The sequence below is a fragment of the Tubulanus polymorphus genome, chromosome 1, assembly GCF_964204645.1.
Source record: "Tubulanus polymorphus chromosome 1, tnTubPoly1.2, whole genome shotgun sequence".
NCBI classification, from domain to species: domain Eukaryota; kingdom Metazoa; phylum Nemertea; class Palaeonemertea; order Tubulaniformes; family Tubulanidae; genus Tubulanus; species Tubulanus polymorphus.
The window spans coordinates 2,295,199-2,307,880 of record NC_134025.1 but is presented as its reverse complement, the minus strand read 5'-3'; positions in this window follow the sequence as shown (position 1 = coordinate 2,307,880).

The window sequence follows — 12,682 nt, the reverse complement described above, 5'->3', positions numbered from 1 at the left end:
CTAGTGCTTCAAAAATGAGTCAAAGACAAAGAATAAACGCTTACGGCTAGTGCCAGGGAGGGGTGTGGACGCGTAGCGAGCAATTGAGTAAAATTTGCGAATGCTCGTCAGCAACGACGAAAAGGTGTTCCGATGACAAAAGCCACCTGTGTGTCACGCGTCATAAGACAGGGATTAAACTCGACGACTTTACGAGCACCAGAAATATCGTTTATCATAGATAACGAAATGGCAAATAACCACCCGTGTCTCATTGTTAAGTATTTCATTAGAAAGAATTGTAAAATAATTGCATTCGAACATATGTAGCCGGTCAAAGCTATTTATTGAATCGTGGGCGCAGTTTTAGTTCGCGTCTCAAATTTCTGAAACTTTTGTTATTTTTATGGAACGTCCATGAATGAACTAAGGTGAAACAACTCAATAGAAATAATTCATAGTTAAACAACGAATAATCTGTTGACCAATACGGGGCTTGTTATAGTCATTGACAAGGGTGGATCTAGGGAAATTGGAACACAGGGGTCCAGTAGAAGAGAAGGCAGCCTCCTCGAAGACCACAAGTGGGGTTCCCCTCGGTGGTAGAGATATATGAAAAAATACATTCGAAAATATGCAATATTTGCAGGTACTAATGATGCGTTGGCAAAGGACAATCTCAGCGGCGTTTGGACCCCGAATAATGTGTCCATGATCCTAGCCTGTCATTGGTTTTTCGTTGTATTACGGATACGTGATGGTATCCACAGAGAGTGTTAAAAAAGTACGAATTCCATACGCGAAAAAAACTGCAAAATACAATTACTGTGTAACTAGCAGTACTAGTTAATTATGTGAGTAATTATACATATCAGCCGTTGATTTCACGTGATTATTCATCTCTGTAATTACACGTGGTTATTATTCTCGCAGTTAATTACCTATTGTGCAACAGTGATTTATACAAATAACTTCGAAAGCAACAAAAGAATGACTTGACGACAACTATTCAGTATAGAGGCCACAACAAGGCATGATTACTACAGCGAAATGTTCACAAACATATATAGCGACGTTAATATACTATTACAGGACAGCTCTTGATGGTTTTTTGTTGGTTAATTGCAATATACGTACTTATATATCTAGTACAAGTAAAAATGTCTAGACCAATTTGACGTACGTGACGATGAAACTTACTCCTTTTACATATGAAAATTCTATTTTCAAAATGAAGAGAACTTTGTTACCACAAATGTTATCTTCTTACGTAGATAAATAAGGTAACCGAAAATCCATAAAAGTGATTACGATATCAATTTCATTTTCTAGTGAATATAAAACAGTTTATTAACACGAAGGTTTTCGGGATCTTCTCCTCTTCACATATTATCCTCTTTTTAAACTTAAGACAAATAATACACGACGCTTTTTTCGTGCGTGTTTGAGAATGGTTTTTTTATCCGGTACTAGAGGCTTTTTGTGTTATCTGATGGAGAAATAATCAGTCGGTAAGACAATACAGTCGAGGACAGGATATTTTATTATCAACCAGTTTTGATTTCCGTCAGTTTATTTTACATCCGACCACTCTGTTGTTGCCAATTTGCTTCCAGCTTCCGCTAATTACGGTTCGAATTGCGGAGATGGCAAGAATCTGGATTTAATTATGTTTTAAAGATCACCTGATACGACGAGTGGCTTTAGGGGAGAAAAGAGAAACCCGTGTATCCGTGACGCCGAAACGACTTGGCCAACTGAATCAAACATGAAATTAGCAACTGAAACGACCGCAAAATATAGCGACAAGTCGCATTACATTCAGCACATCTAATGTATTAAAAGTTAACCAACTTTTAAGTTTATTAACGTCTTGAAAAATGACACATATATTGCTTACTTTTGTCGACAATGAACGATATAATATGAATGATATGATCTTATAAGGATAATTGAAGTGATTTTGAATCGGAGTGTATCCACAATTGCATTGAATTGACCGGCAACCAGTCTAGCCTCAGCATTGATGACTTGTAGTGCACATTAAGTTAGCGATGTATAGAAATATTTAGTATCAGTTTTACACCTATACGATTATAAATTGGTTTACGCGTGAATATTTGAATATTAGTTATATTTATTTATGAAACAGTGTATCGTCAGACAGAATCTCATTAATTCAGCCCGTCTCTATACTAACAATAACCTCCACATCTTACATCCTGTGTCAAAAACTGAATGCGGGTTATGAATTTAAAACAATCGTAATTTAGCTGATAAACAGTGTTACGGCATCGGGTCGATTTTCGTCGCTATTATGCCGTTCTCGGAAATCATCTTTTATACTTTTTGTCGCTTACACCCGTTTGTCTATTCGCATCACGATTAAAATCAAATGATTTGTCCGTAAAACGAGATACATCTAGAATTGATAGGTGCCGTTGACAATGAAACGTTTTTGATGACATTAATCATCCGTAGTTTTATGACATGAGCCGACGAGTTCGAATTGACAGACGCCATTTTTCATTTTTTGACATTTTCGGCCACTGTACACCGTTAAAGCACACGTTACACATGTTGCTATTCTCCCGGAACGGACAGCGTTATTTCGAAGAAGACGTGGACGACTTTTCAAACAACACCGCCATTATGATGCGAACCTTTGTAACTGTTGTGAATAATATTTTTTCTTCTTCAAGATCAAAGGATGTTTCGAAAATTCAATTAATTGTTTCCAGCGTCGATATAGAATACGAAGATAAGCTCCATAAAGCGATATATAAAGCTTCGATGCATCAATGGTTTCTATTATGGATAAATCCCTTAAATCCTTTCTCGTATTATCCACGATAAATCCGCCGAGATAATTAATCAAAATTGCGCCGCGAGAGGATTTTATCATTATTTACAAAATAATTTCCGACCATTGAGTTGTATTTATTAAATGAAGGATCGATATTATAATGAATAAAGACGGTTTGCTGATCCGAGTTGACTCCTGTAATAAATCAAATACGCAGAATACGGGGTTTAACCGCCACAATCAGTATCAGACACGATAAAGTCTGCGAACGCACATGTGAAAATAGACGGATTAACAAAAGAATGCGGTTTCTAGCTATTTTTTCATAGAGATGCAGGTTTTATAACAATAACTCTTCCCATAAGCAACAAGTAATAAAACACTGTAATAAAAAAAATGATACTACACACAAGAAAATATTAGACAGCACAATGAGAACCTGTCCAATAAACCACTCGGGAGGTAAATTAATTTAGTTTTGAAAGCGTTGATCGAACTTAAAAAAACCTTTCCGTATTTGTGTATGGATTAAGCAACGGAATCAAATTTCCAGCCGCGCTTTGTTTCTTTCCATCATTTGGTGAAATTCAGGAAATTTTACGACGAGTAATTTTTTTCACCATTGTTCGATGAAATCGATGGTCGCCGAGAGATTTCGCGTATACAATGAAACTTGTCTGATTGATCGCTCGCTTGGTTTATCTCATCATCAACAGGTTTCTAATGCGTGTTTGCTTTCCTTTTTGTCATTATTTCTATAAGGCTTTTAGTATAGGTTCAGTAATAGACTAGCTAGTAATAGACTGAGTCCTATCCTATCGCCGAAAACGTCATATACTGAAATTGAGATGCACATTTTTCAGTGATTTCACTTTCTAGAAAAGTTTTCGAAGTTTTACTCTTTGGATAATCAATCTTATTTTTACTTCAAAGGGCGAGGGCGAAATTTTGCGATGGCAGAAAAATTAGCAGAGCAACATCACGACCGCGTCCAGTCACGTGTAAGCGACGCATGCGCTATTCGATAATTGCACGAGCACGTAACAGCCGTCTGTAAGCGGGTCACGTGACGGGGAAGTTTCTGTTTGCAGGTGTGGACAGAAGAAAAGAAACAGCGAGCTTTTTACAAACAACGTCATATTCACTTAAGGCAAAACATGTGACCATGTCATGAAAAATTCATTCGTCTTTGATTACTGATGATGTACGGCGATCGCGAACCCAAATTATTCAATTTCTCTTAGAAAAAGTAGGACGAATCATCTATCAGAAGCCCATGAAACGCCCAGGCGCATTGCCTTGATGTCGATATTTCGCATTTTCGGAAGAAAAATAACGCCGATAATGATGGGGGTTGTTAAACCGTCGAAAACAGAAACACAAAAAGGAAAAATCTCAGATCCTGGTGCTAGCTTTCAACATTCATTTTTCATTTGATATCATTGAAATGAAAAAAGAAGAAGTTTTGCAACACACATGATATTCAAACTGTATTATCCTTATTTATCCATTACACAAACATGTTTGAAATAAACGAGACAATGAAACAATCTCTCAATACCGAGGGATTCTACTGCGTACGTACGTACATCATTTCCGGTTGAGCTATTTAACACACAAAAAGATGCACGTCCGAACGACACAAAATAATTACGATGCCCTTAAGCTGATATTACCATGTAGGAAATTACAAGTAACTTATAGCTACAGTTGACAATCATCATCTTGTCAAATATGATCGTTAAGATCTTTAATCTAACGACGAATTGATTTCCGAATATCCTACGTCTCGTAAAATATTACAACTGATGGATGTTATTTAACAAAAGTTAAAATTAAGTTAAAAAGCGACATCCAGTTAAAATTTAAAATTTCACTTAAGTTAAAATTTCACTAAAACATATCATCCTCAAGATTCGATCTCGGACTCCGGGTCTCGGAAGCGATCGTATAACCAGTTCGGCCACGGGTAAAGGCATTTAATCTGACTTAAAAACTCATAGTTATGACAATTTATGGTGACGTCATACTGGCGGAACTAAAGCTTATTCAGTCGATCTATTACGGACGATGCCCTAGCATTATAACCAAGTGGCCATGGATTCATAGTTCAAAATGTAGCCCACTTCCCGATTTTTAGTTGCCAAGTACGAATAACGAAATCGGATTCTTGCAACCAGTGTCTCCTATTCCATACCATTGACCAGTGCTGTATCATTCGCTTCACGGATCACGGGTTTCCGGTGAATTCCCAGATCCAGTAGATATTTCTTTTTCTAAAGGGTATAAAGCATCATTCCTGGAAACGCATTACTTCATATAGTTAAGACTTAGTCACATTGTTCACACGTTGCCCATTTCCGAGTTTGGGATACGAATTTTCAAAATTTCTTTTTTCTACGTCTAACGACAGAGAATCCGATTATAGCTGCCAGTAAGGAGAGTTAATGCCCGGTAATCCGTTACTTGAAGTGGCCCTCGTAACGGTTTAATGAGGCCAGCTTCGCCATGTTTTTCTAGCACCCTTGTCTCTAAAATAATGGTTGCTGAGGTTGACGTTGACCGAAATGGAAAATTTGCGAGGCTTGAGACAAGCTCATTTATATCTGCAGGGGAGCGACGTCCAGTTTTAAATGATAGAAGGTCCGTATTAAACTGCACATCAATTAGGTGGGACGCTACCTCAGGTGGATATTCATCAGCTGTGTTGGAAAAGGGAAATTTTATGTTTTATGTTTTAATAGGCGACAAAGGAGAGTGTGCTCCGCAGCCGATGGGGTTGGAATAAGTAATAAATTAGCTGCGACACATACGTGAAGTTAAATTCCGCATGACTTGTTTCACTCAATCGGTCATAGCTACCGGCCACAAGAAAGTCTTTACCGAATGCTTCAGTTTTTTTTTCTTCATTCCCACCCATCCAATTTCTAATGAGGCGTGAAATGAAATCTTAGCGAAAATTATGGCTTTCTCGGGGATTGTTACTAGTTGCCGGGTAAATCACAGGCCGGTTGATATACGGGATCGGATTTGAAAGAAATCGTCTCAATATTAATTAAGCTTTCACACTTAGACGTATAACTGCGATTCTTTTTAGCATTAATTTGGTGTCAATTTCAATCAGATTTGATCGTTAGATTTCCCCCAAGATACGTAGCCATGGACTTAGTGCGCGTCTCCCTAATCACATTTTCCAAGGCCGAAATTTGTTGAAGAATATTCTATTACCAATTATGAAATTACGAATGATATTTGCTTCAGCAATTCACGCGAATTTCGCATCAAAGCATTTCACCCGGAAAATCACAATTTAAGCTTTTTAATGCATATGTTTGAATCAACAATGTTCCATCAATGTAGCGTTTTTATCCGACCCGTTATATCAATGCACCAACTAAACAAAATCGATGTACGGATTTGAATTAGTATTCATTATTGTAACAAAAAAAATTGTTCTTTTTAACGTTTCTGTCCCAATAGAGACAAAGAAAACCCACGATTCATAAGCTTGACGCACTGAGTGTTAATAATATGTCTTTAGGAGATACGCGCAGTTTGTATGAAAAACATTTGTCTTGCGTAAACTGACGATGATAACGGAACACTCGTCTCATTGAAATTCGAGAGGCAAATATTATATTTCGCGCGAGGGTGTTACATGTTTCAGTAATGACACCGGATGACCGCCACACGATTTAACAACTAGATTCCGCCTAATTCCCGTCTCATTAAGATTGCTTTAAATAACGATTCCATATTATCTATTGTTTTCGAACTAAGCACGGCAATATTTAGCCAATGCGGAGATTGTATTGTTCCTATTGTTTTGCAATATTTTAATGAACGTAAGAAGCTAGGTTGCCCGACTGTAACACGAGTTGCCGGCAACGTTTCAAACCGGTCACGAACAATGTTTGTCGAGTTTGGTTCGGTAGAGACGTGAGCCCGACTACCAATTTGACACGCGCTCACAGCGGGTTACTATACGTAAAGGGCTTCGTCGTACCGTTTTCTGTTACTGGTTGCGCGGAGTTATCCTTACTTCATCAGGCTCTGATTTTATAATATCAGAGGTCCCGGTTAAAAACACGTAAAAGTTGAGAGAAACTGCTAAAAACATGAGAAGACTCTTCGACAATCCAAGTCGATTCATCTTAATCGACTGTAAGCCACGTTCATACGACCGTTCTAAGATTAGATGAATTTAGAACGGACCAAGCGTTCGCACTAGTGAAAAGTCTGTTCTAAAGTGGGACGACTGCTTCATCGCCACGTTCTTGCATTTCCTTTCGTGTATTTCATTTTTCGAAGATTTCCTCGTTTTTTCAGCTTAGTAATTTTCAGGCTGCACAGCATTTCAATTAATCAAAGACATTGTATTCACGTTGTAATTATGATTATCTTCAAAAGACCACTAACACGTGTGAGAGACATTGACAGTCTACAGTTTAGGCGATGGATATTGTTCACTTTGTAAAAAAACACCGTCTTTAATCGCATGTCTTTAACAGTCGATTACAATATGATCTACAGTTACATCACAGTATGCGGCCGCTTTTGATGGTAGTTTAATTCAGTTCAAACACAATCGAAACTTTATTACAGTAACATCAGTTCCGACCAATTTTTGAGTCAAATTTCATCATTGGATCTTAACCTCGCGGCTACATCAAATATCTTATATATAGAAGGTCACTCAATATCGCAATCAGCAGAATAGATATTTTCCGTATATTTTTCGCTTATGAAAAAATACTTTAAAAGTAGGAATCACTTGAAATCACCATCTGTGATGCAGTAATAAATCGTAAAAATCCCACAGATTGTTTCTGAACTAAAAAATTTATTAAAAAATAGAAATATACATTCTGATGAACCTTTTGGTTTTTTAGTCAATTTGCGAATGTGGGATTCGTTTTTTCTTTTCAACTTTCAACTTAGTTTTAATCTCATAGATTCTATTGACAATACGAGATCGAATCTCTGAAATAGCGGACAACAAGCGGCTAATTCTTTTATCAATGTCATCATCTATCATTTTGTTCTATCAGTGACGAGAAATCGAATATGTCTTGTATTTCTTGACGTGAAAATCACCGTAACAAAAGCGACGCGAATAACATGAAATAGCGCGTGGACAGTTAGACGAGGTCACGAGTCTTAAATAATTCACACTTCCGCTCGCGATTACTAACAAGCTCCCAAATGAGAACATCATTTCCTTCTACACAGCGGACACCGGACTTTACCGAATCTAAGACGGAAAAACGGAAAGGCACCTGCGCTTGGAACATCGAACCACCCGTTGACCATAAAATCTAACAATAGAATAGACGACACACAAGGAATATGAGATTTTTATGAATGAATAGAAAATTGGTGAATGTGATAAAATCGAATAAATCGAATTAGAAAAACTGAAAAACTCATATCATTTTATACGCGAATCATTTAAATCGATATTGGAGTCATTTCCGTTTCCGAAATTAATAGTTATCATCACACTATCGATACAAGACGCGTCGAGAGGTGTTCACACGATAAAACTGGCCCAGATCAGACTACAGTCAAATTTGGCCCGCGCTTAACTAGAAAGCGCGTTCACACGTAAATCACTCACTCTTTACTAAAATACTATTAAAATGCTGCTATAGCAAACGAGTTGAGTCATTTCCAGAACCAGTTATCCCAAGAATAATACGGCCGTGCTAAATATTCGGGCCTGGCCCGCGTTTTCGATAGGACCAAATATTTGGCCAGTGCCAAACAGATACAGACCCATTCGGCTCAACCAAAAACGCCGGGCCCAAATTTTAGCACGGGTCAAATTATTTGGCCCGGGTTGAAAACCCTCGTGTGGTCGCTGGTAAACTAATTCGATGTATAGATTGAGGATGGACGGTCATTCTTCCAGGATTCGCTCGCGGGTAAAAACTTCTCGAAGATAAAGACGTGTCCCGGTTGCGCTTGTCGGGCGTTGATTAGTGGTGAAATTAGCTAACGAGTGGACTTTCAGCATCGCGTCAAGTCTTTTGTCCGGTGTCTAATGCCGATATGCAGTCACCAGAGGCTACGTCGTCGAATTCGAGGGGATCCCAGCAGCTAAAAAACAATACCGACCATTCAGTGAAGTGTGTTGATCGGGTACTGATGAGCTGCTTCACGGTGACCTATTGGTCGCTTAATCACCGTTTCGTCTAGATTGTTTTTGGCCGCACGACGCACGCGCCGCGGGATCTTCAATAAACCGGAGAACTGCTGCTGCTGCTGCTGGTCGAAACTCGTAAAGTGCTCGATGTATTTTTGGTTCGAGAAAACAATGGGAAATACGTATATTTTATGTATATAGCCTACATTAGCACCTGATGATGATAAGTCAAGGCTTTAATGTTGATTATCAGACTGATCTCCAATTAAACTCTGCATTCTTTATACCGACAGACATCAGAGGCCAAACCCGCGTCTTGTATTGTCTGATTCAGTCGCATTTAAATCAAAAAGAATCATTTTGAGTTCTGATAGCCGGCTATTGTTTGCGTATATTATTGAGTTTATCAGATGCGGACGACGACACAAAAAGAAAAAGAAATGAGAATACGAGACGGTAACTCGATACGCGCAGTCGCAAAGTTTCCTTTCATCCGATCTATTTCAAAACATGTATCTTAAAGATCGCGTAAAGTTGCGTGACAACAAAGTTATCATCAAAGCATTTCATTCGACAAAAAAACATCGATTTAGAATCATATGGGTAAGTCTCTAGTTTTATTAACGGATAATATTCAGTTCGGGTTACTTCGAATTGATTGATTCCGTGCTTTCGACAATGATACACGTGAAAACGTTGCTTTTAGAAAAAAGGAGGTTGAAGTTTGGTGCAGTTACGATGATATATTTGGTCCTTACGCAACCCTATTAGTTCCAGTTTCTGTTTATTGTTCCATTTAAGTTATATATACATGTACATTACACAATGCAAAAAGTACAGTAAATCGGAATGGTTTTTACAAAGTTAGACTAATAATAGAATAAATGCTCGGTAGCAAAAAAAGTCGATGAAAACGATTGATTTAATAACAGCACGTCTCATTCGAATTCGAAGTATGATGTAAGATTTACGCATCGCCAGATTGTGCAAGATTTTACCTTTCGAACAGAAACAATTCTCTAGATTATCATTATCGGAATGTCACCAGGTGTCTATAGGTGAGGTGTCTAGGTATGTATTTGCTTCTAAAAGAAGGTTGCACTAAAAGAAAATAAATATCTATAATTGCGTTGTAATCATTAAAGTAGGTTTTATTTTCAGTATAATTGATGATAGATATAACTTGATTTCGACTTTGTCCAATAACAATAAAGAGATACGTAAAAATAGTTGAACGACATATTCAGTAGACAGAGTCCATTATCACGCCTTAAAACAAATCAGAACATGTCTATATACTTAAAACAGCCGGCAGCGATGGCGCGATTTTTATGAAGACAAAAGTGAATGTTATTTCGACTCGATTTAGAAACACAAAACTATATTTATCAACAATAAACACCACATCAGATAAATAAACAAAAAGCGGTTTTTAGAAAATAGCACCACCAACAATCGATAGGAATCTGGAAATAGTCTGTTTGGTTATGTTTTCATCTTCATCGCATCTAAAGAATAAAATATTGCAGATGAAAAACAGCCCACGTTTAATACGTACATACATCTATACTGCATTGATTTTTTACGAGAGTAAAATGCAACTTACAAAAAAGTACATAGTAAATCATAGTTTCCATTGACAAGTGAATGATATCAATAAACTTACAAAAATCCACAATAAGATGAAAAAACTAGGTAAGAATCTGCCGTTTCGACTGAAATCTATGAACCATTTGCAAAATCTGATTTTGGAAATGGCTTATAGACTCGAGTCAAAACGTCAGATTATCCCCTAGTTGTTTCATCTTATTGTGGGGTTTTCGCTGTATAGAGTTAATTACGTTCTTATAAGCACTAAGGGATTTTTTTTGTAGACCTATAGTATGGCTGAGCGTGTGTGTGTGTGTTAGCGTACTGTTACAAAGTAAATTGTCGTTAATCAAAGCCCGTTGATAACGAAGCTACTACGAGATTCGTGCATCATTAACAGTAAAAAATGACACACTGTGACCAACAAGATTCGCTTTCATTTGTATTTTGCACCTACCCAATGGCCGAGAAAGATAAAATTAGCGGAAGGAAAATTAGCTAAATCAAGTAAATCGAGTCTAATAGTGTACTTTGTGTTTGTTAGATGTACGCAAACAGCTTGTCATTATCAGGGTTCTAAGGTATTCCACAAGAAAATATTTTCTGTAATTCGCAATCATGTTTGCCTTCAAAGGACGCACACACGCCTGCGGCTATTTCGATCCGATGTTGTCGTCCTCTTACTGGCGATGGCGGCGATGTCGAGAAAAAAGCGACACATCTGGAAAAATTCAACAGAAATCTGGCAGTACCTGTCTTGTACCTCAAAAAAGTTTCCTGGATTAAAGAAATTGAAAGTTTTACTTTTTCTGTCCTACACATGATTGTGGAAATAATTTCATTTCGCGTTTATTGCAAAATCGGAAATAATCTAGCGTGGAATAAAAGATAACAGCTAACAATCAGTAGCACTCGATTTCGACTGTTCATTTTAATGTCGTCTCAACTTTTCAATTTGAACGTTAACCTTTTCCATAACGACTGTCAAATACCCAAAATTATAGCCCTAATCAGTGCCACCATATATTTCTCTTGTCGCCAATTATATCGGTTTCATTAGATAAATAGAATCGGTGTTTGAAAATTTCCTGCCCGTTTCAAGTGTAATTTGCTAACATTTCCGTTGCGAACATCCGGGAACCTGCGACATCGATTCGTATTTATGGCTCCCGTGTGGAAATCGTCTGCGACAAAAGAGCCTCGTTTTAATGCAAACTCATTGTTATAAACTGAGAAATTCAGTAATAAAACTTGATTTATAGCCGTTATAAACAATACATGTACGTTCATCTCTGTAACTGGAACTTGTAGCACGATTTGTAACTTAGAAATAACCGTCCATTATAATTTGAATATGACCGGTTCGTTTCTTCCTCACACGTTCTGAACGTGACATATACGGGTTCTGTAACCTTTTCGATTTTCAGATGATATTATTGTTCTCGAACCCCATAAAAGATAAGATTAGATTGAAATGGACATCCCACCCTACGGCATCATTTATATCTATTCATATCGGTGCTTTCCTGTTTTTTCACAAGCTTTACACAAACGTTCACTATTTGAATAATCAACTATAATCCTACGAAATGTTTAGATTTTATGAATATTTGACGAGGCTATTGCGATAAAATCGGTCGTTAAATTCATATCATTCGGCGACAATTTGAAAAATATTGAGACAGAATTTGTGCAGTGTTTCGTACAGCTGTTTTTGTGATTACTACTAAAACCGTCCTCAACTATTACAGTAAACATCATTTATTATTGCGTTATTAATACCGAATTTCAGATGGCGCTATATCAGAAAACTAATAACATCATCAACGGACTTAATTACAAGTTCAAAGCTGTCATATTAGCGCTAAATTGATGACATTTTTAATTCCTGTCTCATTGTACCTCGCTAACAAATTTTCTCCGTCTTAAGACTTATTTGCCTAATGATTACTGTAACTGTAATATAATTGATTAATGAGCCAGGTGCCGATCTGTGGCAACTGCGAAAATTGGTGCTCAGAAAACGATAAAAAATATCCATTTGTTCGAATGTATCGAACTCCATAAACCAACGCTTTAACAACATCCCCGGCTGAAAGATAGGTCTATCGCTTGCCGATTCAGGCTGGATGGATGAAACGAAAATCCCAAACTAACTA